This window comes from Balaenoptera borealis (genome assembly GCF_965194805.1).
Source record: "Balaenoptera borealis genome assembly, chromosome: 1".
Taxonomy (NCBI): Eukaryota; Metazoa; Chordata; class Mammalia; order Artiodactyla; family Balaenopteridae; genus Balaenoptera; species Balaenoptera borealis.
In genome coordinates, this window is record NC_138860.1 from 171,772,869 (window position 1) to 171,788,082 (window position 15,214).

The 15,214-nt window shown below is 46.7% G+C and overlaps 1 protein-coding gene across 11 annotated transcripts in view; it reads right to left on the reverse strand.

The window, feature by feature from the left end:
• GMEB1 (glucocorticoid modulatory element binding protein 1) overlaps positions 1-5,546 on the reverse strand; it is a 29,140-nt gene extending 23,594 nt beyond the window's left edge. For 4 of the 11 annotated variants that reach the window (XM_082348125.1, XM_082348124.1, XM_082348121.1 and 1 more), the window contains exon 1: positions 2,052-4,305. The gene's annotated coding sequence lies outside the window, so the exon portion shown is untranslated. Of the gene's footprint in view, positions 1-2,051; positions 4,306-5,421 lie in introns of those variants that run through there. The other 7 variants (XM_082348113.1, XM_082348118.1, XM_082348119.1 and 4 more) reach the window with 6 other exon arrangements.
• Between the last annotated feature and the right edge of the window lie 9,668 nt (positions 5,547-15,214).

Genomic DNA, 15,214 nt, shown 5'->3' on the forward strand with positions numbered 1-15,214 from the left:
GAGTACTTGAAGATGATTAGGACTGTGCTGAACTGTGCTTAGACAGACAATGGATGCAAGTTTGAATATGTAACTAGTACTCAGAGGACAGAATCCACATTTCAGCTCTGCCACAGTAATTGTTTGCCTATAATACACACATTTAACATGGCGCTGAAAATCTCCCTCATTTGGCCCCCAAATTTTCCCAGTTTCATCTGCAACTATAGTATCCCAAGAATCTTAAGATCCAGCCACACCAACCTCCCACAGATTTCTGAACGTGTAATATGTACTTTCAGGTTTCTCTACCTTTGTTATTCCATAAGCCCAAAACTCCTTTCTCCCTCATCTCCTTCTCCCTTCAAGGTCCAGCTCAAAGCTCACTCCTCCACAAAGCCACTGCCAAACCATTTTCTTTTCTGAGGTCCCCCAATACTTGCTTGCAGCTCTCCTCTAGTGCTTATCACACTGTGCCTTGCACTGCAGTTAACTGAACAGACATCTACCTCCATGACTACACTATACTCTCTGTGAGGACAGGTGCTGCTTATCTAAAAATCTTGCTTCTTTCATGCCATGGCACAGCCAAAAAACTTTTTTTTAATTAAAAATAAAAAAAATAAATAAAAAGTAAAAATCTTGTCTCCCACAGCTTTGCTCATCATAGGCACTGACATACATTGGTTCAATCAATTTTTGTTTGTGTTTGACCTAGTTAAAATTCCTCATATGTGACTTAGACTTCTGCCCTTTATGATTCTCACATTCAAACTTTTTTCCTGGATTCAACACCTCCTATATCTAAAAGCCTCTTAAAATATCTTGTAAGCACCTTAAACTGAAAGCCTGTTCCCTCTCAAACCTGCTCCTATGTTTCCTGCCTCAATAAATGGTGCTACCCTCCACCCATTTTCTCAAGCCAGAAACTAAGGAGCTATTTTTGACTCCTCTTCTCTTTCTAAATCCAACCAACCACCAAATCCTATCCATTCTATCACCTATATATCTCTTTTAACCAACCCCCACTCTCCATCTGTGCTGCCATCATCATATTCTGAGCCACCACACTGTTACCTGGATTTTTCCAGCTGCTTCTCATCAGTACCCTAATCTCTGGTCTTGATCTCCAATTCATCTACAGAGCAGACAAAGTCATCTTACTAAAGGCCATTTCCCCCACTTAAAAATCCTTCAGTGCATTCCCTTTGCTGCTATTAAGGTGCAAAGACCCTAACATGGCTTACAAAACCCACCAAATCTGTCCCCTGCCCACCCTGCTAGCCTCATTTCTCGCAGTTCCTCCTCTCACATTGTGGGCTCCTGCCATTGCATTTTCTCCAATTCCTCAACTAAGCCATATTTCCTCACCTGAGTCTTCACACTTGTTTGCTCTACCGGGAATTCTCTTCTCTTTCCTTTTTGGCAAGTCACTGCTAAACTTTTATGACTTATTTAAAACATCGCTTCCTCAGAGAGGCCATCTGTGACACCCCTGACTAGATCTGAGAGGGTCTTCTTGCTTCCTCAGCGCCTGCAGCAGCCCTGTCACAACCATCAACCCCCTTTGTCAGCCTCTCCCCCTCAGACTACATCCTGGCAGAGAAAGGATAGCTTTTCTTTTTCAACAGGCTCCCCTGTGCTAGCTCAGTGCCCAGTACTCCCGAGTGTAATAAATAGTTTTCAAATATCAGACTTCTATTTACAAAACTGCCTACCTAAAACTTCCTAAGAAAATCTGGCACATAGCATGTATGTAATAAATTTTTGTGCAATGAGTAAACTCACTTTACCCTAAAAGACTTCCAGAATTTTCTCGTCTTCAACTGAGGGGATATAAATTTACTTAGACAGCTCAGGCTAAGCTGCCTTGCTTATTGCCCATCATTATGGCCAGTTCAATATGTACTGAGTCCCTACTCCACATCAGACACAGACTTAGCCTCCCTGGATATGAAAAGGGATGTTATCTGCTCTTAAGGAGCTACAGAAGGGAAAGAGATGTGTGACATTGTCACACAGTACAGGAAAAAAGTAATTGCAAGATACTACAATATACAATCCAAACTTACGTAAATTGAAGGTTTAAAACTGGCCGGGGTGGGGATTAGAGAATCAATGGACTGGTGTGGCTGGCTGCCAGCAAGAGAACCTAAATGATTAGGACCCTTGAGCCTAGAAAAAGCCAAAAGGGATATGATGAAGTATAAAATGCCATCAAATCCTAGAATAACTGAACCAATAGATATCGTCAAAGTTTGAACCATAAAAATGTAGGGTGAATTAAAATAATCACAGCTAACATCTGTCGGACACTTGTTTGTTGTAAAGCACTATTCTGTTAATTTAATGAATTTAAAAGATGTAATACTTCAGCATGTAACAATCGTAGGGAATTTATTATTTCAAAAAAATGGTTTAAATGTTAAAAAATTAATAGCATAGGTAAATTAATGGGTTAGAGAAGCGGAATTAGGATGCTTCTAGTTCAACCTTCTACCCTAAGGTTGAGTCCTCTCTACAATACTCTGAATAAGTGGTAGACTAACTTCTTGATTAATACTTTCCTCAATAAGAACTCATAGTTTACTCCTTACCCCCCACACACCTCGGAACTCAAGAGGAAGGTTCCGGCTGCTTCTCTAACCTTCTGAGAGTTTATCAGAGAAGATAATTATAATTATCCACGACATATCTCTCAGTGTCAGTCAGAGACAAGTCTGATCCAACATGGCAATTCTTACATTCTTTAGAGAAGCAAGTTTGGGTTGAATATCTCTTATTATCCTAAATACCATATTCCTAGCAAGTAACCCGAACCAGCTCTACAGACTACACTGGCTAATTGCAAGGTCATCTCTTTGAGCTGAGTGTAAACTGAAAAGTAGCTCTTGTTTATAGCAACCAAAACTCCTAAGGCAAGATGAGTGAGTTGCCCCTTTGGGTATTTCATGGAAGGGGCCTTAGAGTATTCATTGTGGAATCGCACAACACTCTGTAATTCTAGGAGAACACACATGAAGGAAATATGTCAAACTTATGTGAAAAGGAAGAATTATTTGTAGCTATTTTCAAAGACAAATAAGACACTTTGAAAGTAAGCACGACTACTCACATAAACTATCAAAAAACTAAACAAATGATAATCTGACTTACTCTGGATTAAATTCACTTTGTGTCCTGAAAATTGTTTAAAACATGGCAAGATGTAAGCACAAGTGTCACATGATCATAGTAACATCAGAGTTGGTAGCTGAAATGGACTAACAGAAATACTAGATATCCTGAAATTTCTAACTCCAAAATGTATTTATTCCATACTTCATTGTAATTTTTGTAGACTGTGTGGTCTATTTTTAAGAAATTTCCAAGTTAAAACTTTATTATTACATGAGGCCAAAACTCCTGGATTTTTTTTTCCTTCTTTATTCCTCCTCACGTATTTAGTAGTTGATCCAGGGTGCTACCAGATGTAATGAAGCCAATAAGATCACTACATAGGACCACTGTGAGGAGAAGAGCCAGAGCAAATGAAGTTTGGGATAAGTCACATATTGGTGACCACTACGTAGGTGTTTAGGGAAGCAGTAGCATAAAAGAGTTTTTTGTGGGTGCGTGAATGTTTTGTTTTTTCACATCTATCTTCCCTTTCATGATTTTTCTCTTCAAGTGTGTCAAATCTATTGTTTATTCTTTTTTTAAATTAAGTTTTAAATTTCAATCATTTCAGTTTTCATTACTAGGAATTTTATTGTATTCTTTTCCAAATCTGCTTGACCAGTAAAAGGGTTTTTTGAAGGGTCACCGTGCTATAGTTGAGGAGACTTCTGCTTAGGACAAGACCAAAATACAGCCCAAACTAACCCAATGAAGTTGAGTACAAGTTGGCTATTCAATATGTTTGTTGAAGTAAATATGAATAAGTAGTTGACTAACAACTAATGACAAAAGTCATCAAGTCAGTAGACTAATTTAAATACACATAACTGATAAAAGGCTGACAAATTAGGGGAGTCAGTCTATTTAATGAAGAAGTCCCCCAAAGAGAGAAAAGAATCCTCTGTGAGACTAGAATTATCTGATCCTCCCTTTCCCTAATCCTCCAGGTTAAGGAGGAAAATGCCACTTCTTGGTTCTCCTAAACAGACATCAGTTAAGGCCCCTGCTGTGTCTGTTAGGAAGTGTTTTTGAATTTCTCGCATCTTGAGAAGAGAATGCAGGCCTCCTCCTGCTCCTTAGACGGCCAAGCCTTCCCTTGATCCCTAGGTCAAGACCTGACGTGCCTTAGTCTGAGTGGATCACACTCCAGGACCTTCAAGTAATAAGAGTCTGCCCTCACCTCTCCTGCCCCTTAATTAGAAGACAGCAGGCCAATTCCCCTGTCATTTTAGAAAGCAAGGGTACTCTAGCCTTCTTCCCATCAATTATCTTCTCTCCGGTCCTCAAAAACACGGGTTTCCCCATCCCCGACAGACCAGATCAGCCTGCTCTCCACCTATAATATCAGGAGGTACTCCCAGCTCTCTGTTATTCCCTCACAGATCTGGACCCTTCTCATTCCTTCCTCTGGAGGCTCTGAGGTGTCTTCCTACCGCCCCCTCATCTAGGGGAAGGTAGGGGCCTGCTCATTTTCCCTTGGAGCTCTTCTTCCTTGTCCCCTGCTCCCACTACCGGACCTGTCACCACATCTTCGGGAAAGCACCTGCTTCTTTCCCCCTGGACTGAATGGCCGAGGCCTCTAACGCGCCCCCGGGTGAAGCGTGGACCCTCCTTTCTTCAGCAAAACCCACTCTCTGCTCTTGCTCCCCACCCCAAGGCTCCGAGGGATACTCCCGGGCGGGCAGCGGGCTTCCTTCACCCTTCGCCCCACTTTCACCACTATCCCCTAGCCTGAGCGCGACCCAGGCCTCTCCCCAGCTCGACCCAGGCCTCTCCCCAGCTCCTCATCGAAGGGCCTGGTGCTCCCCGGATCCCGCCTGTGGGGATACCCCTGGATCCCCGGACCCCTCCCCAGTGTCCTGGGAGTCCGGGCCTCTCAGTCCGGAGTCGCTCCGGCCCCTCCTGGTCCCTCGGCCGAGGACTTCCGGGCCCCTCGGTCCGAGGCTCCGGGGCCCCCAATGCCAGGCTCGCCGGCCCCCAGCCGCTCTCGGCCGGGGTCCGGACCCGGGCGCCGCGGCCGGCCGCGCTGGGGGCGGCCCGGCTGTTCGGGCGGACCCAGCGGCAGCGTCCCCCCACCCCCCCGCGGCGCCGCGACGTCCGCTCGCTCCCCGGCGGCGGCGGCGGCACGCACAGGGCGTGGGGAGGCGCCCGCGGAGGCAGGAGCCCCCCGCCCCCTGCGCGCCCGCCCGCCCTCGCCGGCCGCCGCGCGGCCCCCGCGCCCGCCCCCCCGCCCCCACCCCACCCCGCGCCCGCGCCCGCGCGCCCACCCCTCCCCCTCCTCACCGTCTCCGTCGGGCGGGCGGGCGGCGAGCGGCCAGGGCGGGCGGGCGACGGAGCATGCGCAGACGCCGCCACGGCCGCTACCGCCACCGCCGCCGCCAGGCCCGGCTTCAACACTTCCGGCTGCCGCCGCCGGCGAGTTGGCTCCTTAAAGGGGACGCGTCCCTATTGCCGGCCCTGCGGAGGATGAACTTCAGCCGGAGGGTTTGGGGCCTTTATCAGAGCAGGAATCTCCTGCCCTGGAAAATTAGTGTTGGGAGGGACGCCAGGGACCCTGATAACTCTTCTAACCCCACTTTATGGGTGAGGAAAACGAGGCCTAAATTAAAGACTCACCTCATTCGCAATCGGGGGCAAAGGCATGTCTCTCAAAGGCAGGACTCCCCTTGGAGGACTCTGCCCCTCTTACTTCCTGAAACCCGGTTATGAAGCTTATGTTCATCAGACCTTCAGAAGTGATGATACAACTAGCATTTTGAAATCAAAGGTCTGGTTCAGTATAGAGTCAGTAAGAAAACTCCTTTGCGTTCTCACCCATGCATGTTTGTCAAGCCTTTTCTGGTTGTGAGGTTTGTTCTGGGTTCAAGTCATAAATTCTTTGGGGGTTACTGAACAGCTCTAAGCCCCTATTTCGCCTAGGACGTAGGTTGTTGTTAAGTGTTAAAAGAAATGATCCTTGAAAATGCTTAGGAAAGTTCCTGGGGCCAGTAATAGTAATTAGCAAGTATTAAGACCTTTCTATGGCCAGGCCTTAGGGAAGATGCCTTTGTCTCATATAATCTTCTTGGCAGCTCTACTAAATAGCTTCTTTTCACTCCCGTTTTACAGATAAAATACAGGAGGCCAAGAGAAGTTAACTAATCCCTCAAGGTCACAAAACTTGTAAATGGTATAGCCGGGATGTAAACTCAGGCCCTTCTTTCTGCAGAGTACATGGTCATAACCACTCAGATGTTGCTACCATTATTAAGAACGAATGAGGTAGTGGTATGCAGGCACTGTTTTGGAAGGGGAGAGAGAATTGCTTCCCCATCTTGCCCCTTCCTACGAGTCACATCTCTGATCTCTGTCCCCTCTGTCATGACGAGGTGACAGGAAGTTTTACAGGTTCTTGATTCAAGAACAGGTAGGCAGCCCAGGAGCCAAACAATAGAATAGGATTTGGGGGTCAGACAACCTGGATTCTAGGCTTGGTTATTGCAGCCCAGGGATCTTGGCCAAGTCACAACTCCCTTAAGCCTTGATTTCCTCATCTGTAAAGTAGAGATGATTTTCCCACTGTGCCCACCTCTGAGGGCTGTTTCCAGGATCAAACAAGGAGACTTAGTATCCATGTTCATATCTGTTCTTATGATCAAGAACTTACACATTAGTAGGTGATTTTGAATATAATAGGGGCTGGTCATGAATGGACTCTTGACCTTTGTGAACTATTTCACAGCAAGATCATCTATATCTTTTGATTATGCATCATGCACTCATTGAACATTGACCAAAATCCTGTCCCTGCCTTCCAGAAGTTCTCGGTCTACCTTCTTCAGAGACAGAATTGTAAACATACAAGACAGTACAGTGAGATAGGTGTTATCATAGAGATATAAACAAAGCACAGAAAAATTGCAAAAGACTCTCCCTGGAGGATTCCTGAAAGGCTTCACAGAGGAGGGGGCATTTATGCCTGGTCTCAGACAATGAGTAGGAGTTCATCAAAGGGAAAAGTGGGGAAGAGCATTCCAAAAAGAACATGTACAAAGAAATACAGGGAAATGGGGCTGAAGAGGGGGGCTGGAACCAGATGGTTCTCATAAGGGGTAAGGAGATATCCTGCAAGGAGTGGGGACCCAAGGGAGGTTTAAGTCCTGTTCAGCTGTAGTGCTAACACCCAGCCCCAGCCCACAGGACTTACCTGGACCACTGAAGTAATTTTCTAGTACTCAGCAACCCTATCCACCCACCTGCAAATGTTGTCCTCCCTAGGCACCTAAAGGGAGTAACCCTTTAAAGAAATAATGTCAAATTATGTGACTTCCCTGTTAAAAACCCTTCAGTAGCTTCCCATTGCACTTAGAATAAAATCCAGACTCCTCACTAGGGCCACCATGTGTGATCTCCATCCTGCCCTCCTCTGCCCCTCACTCACTGTGCTCTGGATGCTCTCTTTGTGCCTGCAACTCTTCTCAGGGCCTTGTCACTGGCTCTTCCCCCTAGCTGGGAAGCTCCTCCCTCAAGTCTTCAGAGCTCACTCTCATCTTTCCTTCCTCACAGACCTTCACTGGCTCCCAACCTTAAAGTGGGGTCCCCAGCCACCTTCTTCCCTATCATTGTTGCTCCCAGTTCCACCAGGGCACTTGTCAGGTTCATTTGGGAGACTATTCAGGGCACCATGTCTGAGACAACTCCCATCCATGTCCTAGTCATTTTCTCTCAACCCCCCAGCTTACCTTCATAGCAATCCCCACAATGTGAAATCCCCTGGGTTATTTATCTATTTTGTGTCAACCTATAGAGTTTGGTGCACAGCAAATGTTTGTGGATCGAATGAATGAATGATCAGAAAAATTATGAGATACGGACTGGAGAGGAGAAAGACCAGGAAAAGGAAACTATGTGAGGGAGATTAGGATCATCTTGCTAGGATCATCCCCACAAGAGAGAGAGGGGCTCATGCAGGGCAGAGTTCATGGCTGTGCTCCAGACACAGTTCCAAATTGGAACCAACAGGTCTTAGTGACCAAGCAAATGCGGGGAGTGAGAGAAAGGGACAAGGATGACCCCAAGTGAAGGAACAAAGCAGGAAGAGTTTGTTGGGGATTGAGGGAAAGTAGAAATAATGAGTCCATTTGGACTTGTTGAGTCTGCGGTGTTTGAGGGACATCTAAATGAAGGCATCCAGAGGAAGTTGGATTGACTGGTCTGAGGCAAGAGTCCAGGCTGGATTTTGGGACCTGTCAATGTAGATAGGCCACAGAGGCCAAGAGTGGATGGGTCACCCAGGAAGAGTGTGCAGGGAATGCAAAGCCCAAACATTAAGCCTTGACGAACCTGAAGGAACCAACCAGAAGTGGTAAGAATGCTTAGCTCCCTGGACAGAGAAGAGAAAAGAAGCCCAGAGAGCAGGCAGGGCGCTTCCAGAAGGGGATGGATGGCGGGACTTCTCTGGTGGTCCAGTGGGTAAGACTCCGGGTTCCTAGTGCAGGGGGCCAACGTTTGATCCCTGGTCGGAGCACAAGATCCCGCATGTGTGCCGCAACTAAGAAGTCCTCATGCCACAACTAAGAGTCTGCATGCTGCAACTAAGTCCCATGCTGCAACTAAAAGAGCCCACACTCTGCAACTAAAGATCCCACATGCCGCAACTAAGACCTGGAGCAGCCTAAATAAATATTTTTTTAAAAAAAGAAGAAGACGGCACCAACAATGCCAGATACTGCAGAGAGATCAGGCAAGGAAAAAGGAGAAGTCATTGGACTTAGCAGCTAAGAGGATATTGCTGATCCTTCCAGGATGGGTCACCTCTGAGGTTAGGGAGGAGGCCAGATTGGAGTGGATCAAATGGTAAGTGGGAGAAGTAGCAGAAACAGTGAGTGGAGAAAATTTTTTTTAATTTTTTTTTTTTTTTGGCTACGTTGGGTCTTCGTTGCTGCGCACGGGCTTCTCATTGCAGTGGCTTCTCTTGTTGCAGAGCACGGGCTCTAGGCGCACGGGCTTCAGTAGTTGTGGCACGTGGGCTCAGTAGTTGTGGCTCACTGGCTCTAGAGCGCAGGCTCAGTAGTTGTGGCACACGGGCTTAGTTGCTCCGCGGCATGTGGCATTTTCCCAAACCAGGGCTCGAACCCGTGTCCCCTGCATTGGCATGCGGATTCTTAACCACTGCGCCACCAGGGGAGCCCTAAAATTTTTTGACAAAAAAAATTTTTTGACAAAAAAGAAGGAACTAAGACAAAAGGCAAAAGATGATTATTTTAAGAGGTGAAAAAGTCATGTGAAGGCTTTCCTTTTTTATTTTTTCACTTAATTGTTTTTCCTGTAATTACCTGTTCACTGCAGAAAATTGTAAAATGCATTAAAGGATGGAGAAGCAGGAAAAAAAACCCACGTATTTAACATGTGGTATATTTCCTTCCAATCTTTTTTCTATGCATTTTTTTCCTTTAGCTTGAAGAATTGTCTTGAATGTGCAATCCATGTTATTCTTCTTTTCCCCTTAAACACTGTTTCCTAAACATTGAAGAGAATAATTTTTCTTCTCCTCTTCCCACACCCCACCTCACCCTCACCCCACCCCATCCCCCTCCCTCTCCCTTTTTTTTGGCTGGGCTGAGCAGCTTGCAGAATCTTAGTTCCCTGACGGGGATTGAACCCACACCCTCCCTTGGCAGTGAGAGCATGAGAGTGCAGAGTCCTAACCACTGGACCACCAGGGAATTCCCTTTTCCTTCTTCTTTTCAATATGAGACATACTTGAATGGCCAGTCTGGTTCTATCCTCCCCTCTAGCATTCTTGGGTTCTCTCTGATTTCTGAGCAGACAATTTTGTTTGGGAGATAATTCTGTTCATTTTGGGTGACTAAAAAAGCTGAACAGTGCAAGGGCCAAAAATAACTTTGGGGGTAGCTGGCAGGGTTAGGAGAGGCCCCCTGGTGGGATGTTCAAGGCTTTCAGGCCCCCTTGGGGAGACTGTGGGTATGAACTGGACAAGGCCCACAGTGGCTGCAATCAGTTTGAAAACAGCAGGGAAACTGAGGGACAGTGGTACCCAGACCTGCTGAGAGCTTGCTCTAAGCACGTTAGATCCATATAACCTCCCAGTCCTGTTATTAACCCAGTGTAACGTGAGAGGTTAAGAACATTCCCACAGTCAGAGAATTCCCTGGCAGTCCAGTGGTTAGGACTCTGTGCTTTCACTGCCGAGGGCCCAGGTTCAATCCCTGGTCGGGAAACTAAGATGCTGTGCAAGCTACGCAGCCAAAAAAGAAAAAAAAAAAAAACTTTCCCACATTCATATATCTATTTGTTGGCTGTGTTGTATTTGAACTTAGGCAGTTGCACTCCAGAGCCCATGCTCCTAGTACCCCACCGTTGTGGCCCTCCTATCCCTGGTCGCACATAGAATCACTTGGGGAGATCTTATAAAATACTCATACCAGAGTCCCACCCCAGATAAATTCAAGTGGAATCTGTGAGGCTAGAGCCTGGCCATGAAAATTTTCTAAAGTGTCCCTCGATGACTCTAATGGACAGCCAGGTGGAAGAACCACAGCTCTGCTGGCTCTTAACTATGTTTATTTCAAGCCAAGTAACAGCAACAGCAGCATGAATAATAACAGCTAAAGCTTACTAAGTGCCAGGCCATTTAATTTATTTATTTATTTTAATTTATTTAACTTATTTTATTTTTGGCTGTGTTGGGTCTTCATTGCTGCGCGCAGGCTTTCTCTAGTTGCGGCAAGCAGGGGCTACTCTTTGTTGCAGTGCGCGGGCTTCTCACTGCGGTGGCTTCTCATTGCAGAGCACGGGCTCTAGGCGCATGGGCTTCAGTAGTTGTGGCACACGGGCTCAGTTGTTGTGGCGCACGGGCTTAGTTGCTCCACGGCATGTAGGATATTCCCGGACCAGGGCTCGAACCTGTGTCCCCTGCATTGGCAGGCGGATTCTTTTTTTTTTTTTGAGATTTGATTGCAAAGCAAAGTTCATTATTATTATTTTTTAACATCTTTATTAGAGTATAATTGCTTTACAATGGTGTGTTAGTTTCTGCTGTATAACAAAGTGAGTCAGCTATACGTATACATATATCCCCATATCCCCTCCCTCTTGCGTCTCCCTCCCACCCTCCCTATCCCACCCCTCTAGGTGGTCACAAATCACCGAGCTGATCTCACTGTGCTATGCGGCTGCTTCCCACTAGCTATCTATTTTACATTTGGTAGTGTATATATGTCCATGCCACTCTCTTACTTCGTCCCAGGGTTACACTTCCCCCTCCCCGTGTCCTCAAGTCCATTCTCTACGTCTGGCAGGTGGATTCTTAACCACCGCGCCACCAGGGAAGACCCCCAGGCCATTTTAAACACTTGTTATTAACTTATGGAATCCCCACAAGGTAGGTACTAGCAGTGTCCCCATTTTACAGATAGGAAAACTGAGGTCACATAGTTGGTATGTGGTAGAACCAGAATCTGAGCTCTTGACCTCAGTCTATGCTATGGCCTAACCATTATGATTTCTTGAGACTAGCTGCTCATAGGATTGAAGGGAAAAGAAACTAACATTGCTTAAGCCCTTTCTCTGTATCTGCAGTGTGCTAGGAGCTTTTCCATAGATAAAATTCCAGGCAGGAAATTTCCTTTCCAGGTAGGGAGTGTTATCCCCATTTCTCAGAAGAGGCAAAACAGGCTCAGTGAAATTAAGTGGCACAGCCTCAGGTTACAAGTCTAAGAAGTTGCAGAGCTGCCACTCCCAATGGGTCTGTCCAAATTCCAGGCTCTGTCCACTTATTTGAAGTAACTAAAATAGTCAACTTCATAGAGACAGAAAGTAAAATAGTGGTTACCAGGGGCCAAGGGAAGGGGGGTTTGGGAAGTTGTTAGTGTTTAATGGGAGTTTCAACTGAGGATGATGAAAAAGTTCTAGAAATGGATGGTGGTGATGATTGCACAACAATGTGAATGTACTTAATGCCGCTGGACTGTACACTTAAAAATGGTTAAAATGATAAATTTTATGTTAAGTATATTTTAACCACAATTTTAAAAATTAAAAATGAATAAAATAAAATAAGATAATTTAAAGGAAATAAGAGACAGTAAAAAGCGAGGTTTTGGGCATGCCTATGATGTCCCTGGGCAGGAAGCTGGTCATGAGCTGAGGGAGCTTACACTCTAGTGGGCATAACAGTGCATATGCCAAGCGCCTGGTAGAGAGCATGTACTCAGAAGTATAGCTACTAATAGTCCCCATCACAGATGGGGAGACTGAGGCCCAGAGAGGGCCTTATCTAAGGTCCTGTAGCCAATGGAGGCAGCTGACTGGGCTCTGTTCTAAAAGGCAGGTGGGTGGTGCCAGTTGGAGTATTAATAATAATACCAGGGCTTCCCTGGTGGCGCAGTGGTTGAGAATCTGCCTGCCAATGCAGGGGACACGGGTTCGAGCCCTGGTCTGGGAAGATCCCACATGCCGCGGAGCAACTAGGCCCGTGAGCCACAACTACTGAGCCTGCGCGTCTGGAGCCTGTGCTCCGCAACAAGAGAGACCACGATAGTGAGAGGCCCGCGCACCGCGATGAAGAGTGACCCCCGCTTGCCACAACTAGAGAAAGCCCTCGCACAGAAACGAAGACCCAACACAGCCATAAATAAATAAACAAATAAATAAATAAAATTTTAAAATAATAATAATAATAATACCAGCTGGCATTTCTTGAGTGCTTATTCCATTCCAGATATGATTCCCAGTCCCTCTGTGAGTGTGGATTACCACATTTACTCTTCCCAACCTCCCTGTGAATGAGGTACCATTATCGTGTTCCTTTTACAGATGAGGAAACTGAGGCCAAGACAGAGACTGATTCAAGGTCACAGAGCCAGCAGGACTTGAATCTTGTCCTCTCTGGCTCCAAAACCAGCAAGTCAGCCTTTTGCTTTGGTGGTGGTGGCGGACAGTAAGGGTGGATGGGGCTGGTGTGGGGAGGAGGTGATTCACTTGACTGTATCTGGATTCATCCCAGTTTTTTTCACCTACGGGCGGAACTTCCTCCTTTCCAGATTCAGTCCGCATCTATTAGTGGCTTCTGGCTTCCGAGAAAGTGATACAGAGGGTGGGGTGAGCTGTGAGGGGTGGGGAGGTAGACACAAAAGTGCAGGCAGTCTTTAGTAAACAGAGATTTTTGAGTGCTCTCTATGTACCAGGCAATGTTCCAGGGGTTGGGAGTCCCGTGTGAATAAAATAGATTTTGTCTCTGTTCTCATAGAAATTCTATTGCAGAGTGTATACATTGGGGGGGTGGGTAGAAAGAGAAGGGAAGTGGCGGAGGGAGGAGGGGAGTGGATATAGACAAGGGACAGGATATGCCAGGTGTCAGGGCTATAAAGGAGATGTGAGAGAGAGAGTGACTGGGGAGGGGACATAACTAGACACAGTGAGAACAGGAAAGGCCTGGCTCAGAAGCTAAGGCATGGAGGATGAGAAGGAGCCAGCTGAAGATCTGGAAGCAGAACATTCCAGGATTCTATGGGGAAACAGCACAGGTAAAGGCTGTGAAATCCATGTGTTGGAGGAACTTGGAGAAGGCCAGTCAGGCTGGAGCAGAGTGACAGAAAGAAAAGGAGTAAAAAGAAGATCCCAGTGCCAGCTCATGCAGGATCTTGTAGACTACAATGAGGAGCACAAGGTTAATTCTAAGGGAAAGGAAGGCCATTGGAGGAGTTAAGAATGAAGATGAGGGCTTCCCTGGTGGTGCAGTGGTTAAGAATCTGCCTGCCAATGAAGGGGACATGGGTTCGAACCCTGGTTCAGGAAGATTCCCACATGCCTCGGAGCAACTAAGCCCGTGCGCCACAACTACTGAGCCTGAGCTCTAGACCCTGCGAGCCACAACTACTGAGCCCACATGCCACAACTACTGAAGCCCGCTCGCCTAGAGCCCATGCTCCGCAACAGGAGAAGCCACCTCAGTGAGAAGCCCGCGCACCGCAACAAAGAGTAGCCCCCGCTCGCCGCAACTAGAGAAAGCCCGCGCACAGCAACGAAGACACAACGCAGCCAAAAATAAAAATAAATAAAATAAATGTTTAAAAAAAGAATGAAGACGAGATGGCAGCATGACAGGGGATTTCCCCAGTGGTCCAGTGGGTAAGACTCTGCGCTCCCAACGCAGGGGGCCAGGGTTCGATCCCTGGTCGGGGAACTAGATCCCGCATGCGTGCTGCAGCTAGGAGTCTGAATGCCGCAACTAAGAAAGCCCACATGCTGCAACTAAAAGACCCCGCATGCTGCAACGAAGATCCGCATGCTGCAACTAAGACCTGGCACAGCCAAAATAAATAAATATTAAAAAAAAAAAAAAAAGAAGGCAGCATGACAGGAAGTCAAAAGACCAATTAGGAGGTTCTGGCTATAATATAACAGAACAGGTGATGACGGTGGGGATTCAGGAGGTGGTCTTAGAGGGGTCTTTTGGAGGTGACTAAGTGATGGAGGTGCCATTCACTGAGGTGGAGGAGACAAGAGGAGAAGCAGGTTTGATGGGGGATGGGAATCTAAGGGGAAATAGGGATAAAAATTATGAATTCAGTTGTGGACATGTTGAAATTGCAGAGTTAGTAGCTGTCAAGGCAGCTGGAGACAGTGTTCCAGGCTGGAAATAGATACCTGGGAAGAGAGACCAGAGACTGCCCACTCTGGGGACCCACAGGCCATCCCTCTTCACAGATGGATAATGTAGAGTCCAGAGGATGCCTGAAGTTTTTTTTTTGTTTTATTTTGTTTTTGTTTTTGTTTTTAATTGGTTATCAACATTTACAAATCCAGAGATATCAAATAAAAGGATTTACGCCTCCTCTTCCAAATTGGCTGTTCTGGTCACACTGGGCCCTGGGCCCACGTACTGGGAAGGCCACAGCAGGCTGGTAGGTGAGCCCACTGCTCCTCCAGATCAGGCATGAACTCTTCAGCTGGTCCCACCACAGCAGGCCTGCTGCAGATTCCACTCAAGGCCTGGTTCTGGCAGCCCTAGAGTTTCATCCTCTGGCATGGGCAGGAGGTGACACCACAGAAGAGGAAAAAGTTGGTCTGGGAC